This window comes from Crocuta crocuta, unplaced genomic scaffold (assembly GCF_008692635.1).
Source record: "Crocuta crocuta isolate KB4526 unplaced genomic scaffold, BGI_CrCroc_1.0 scaffold32, whole genome shotgun sequence".
Classification (NCBI taxonomy): Eukaryota; Metazoa; Chordata; class Mammalia; order Carnivora; family Hyaenidae; genus Crocuta; species Crocuta crocuta.
Window position 1 is genome coordinate 7,915,963 of NW_027529424.1, and position 1,123 is coordinate 7,917,085.

Sequence of the window (1,123 nt, forward strand, 5' to 3'; positions counted from 1 at the left end):
CCGGGGCCTGGCGAGGGCAGGTCCCGGGGACCTTCTCTAGGCCGGCGAACCTGATGGTGCATTGGCCAAGTGCGCCGAGACGTGTTTAAATCTTGGGGTTAAAAAGGCAGTGTTGGCCAGGTCTGCAGTTAGCGCAGTAACGCAGTTTCTGGGCATTCGTGGGGACCTGGGGGGGGACCCCTAGGGGCCAGCCCGTGCTCCCCACTTGGACGGAGGCCGCGCTGGCGGAGAGGCCTGTGCCTCGCAGTGCCCCGTGGGTGGGGGCCGCGGGGAAGCGACCCTAGGACCGGAGACCCCGCGGCCGATTTTCCCTCCCACCTGGTCGGCGGGGCTGTGAGCTCGGCGACTNGGCGGACACCCGTTCGGGCCCCCGGGGCTGAGCGCGCGGCGGGTCCCCGGCCCTTCCAGCGTGCGCCGCGGGCGCGTCCTCCCGGGGACCCCTTCCCGTGGGCTTCGCTGGAGTGGAAACCAGCCTAAAATGGCTCTGTGCTTGTAAACTGCAGTTTCAGCCGGGAACCCCTCCCCTCGTCCTCCTGACGTCGCCGCTGACAAGCGCACAATTCACTCTGACGCCCCGAAACCCGCGGTTTTGCACGGAGCTGTGCGGTGGACGCCAGGATACAGCCGATTACAAAGGACATTCCTCGGGATTCTCGCAGGGCCCAAGTTTCCCTTCCTTGTGGGAAGGAGCGGGAGGAGGGAGGGACGGAGACGCGCGGCAGGAGCCCGGCGGACCACCGCCCCGGAACCGGGGCCAGGGCTGCGGCTCCGGGCTCGGGGCCCCTCCCGCGTAAAAGCCGAGGGAGGTGCCCGGGGACGCGCGGCTGGTGGCCGTGCGGGGCGATCTGCACCTCCCGGGGCGTCCGGCCTTGACGGCAGCCCTGGTGCCCGAGGCCGGAGACTGCGCCTGCAAGCCTGCGAGACCGTTCCCAAACTTCTGGAGATCCGCTTGCAGTTTCGCTTTCGGAATTTTCGGCATCTTTGGGTTTGCAGAGTTGGGTGGGATTCCGGGAAGAGCACGGCGCCTGGGCTGGCCGTGCGGATGCTCCTTCCCCTTTCGCGGGCAGGAGTCCGACTTCCCACCACCCCCAGCGTCCCCTCCTTGGCGCCCCCCGACACCCCC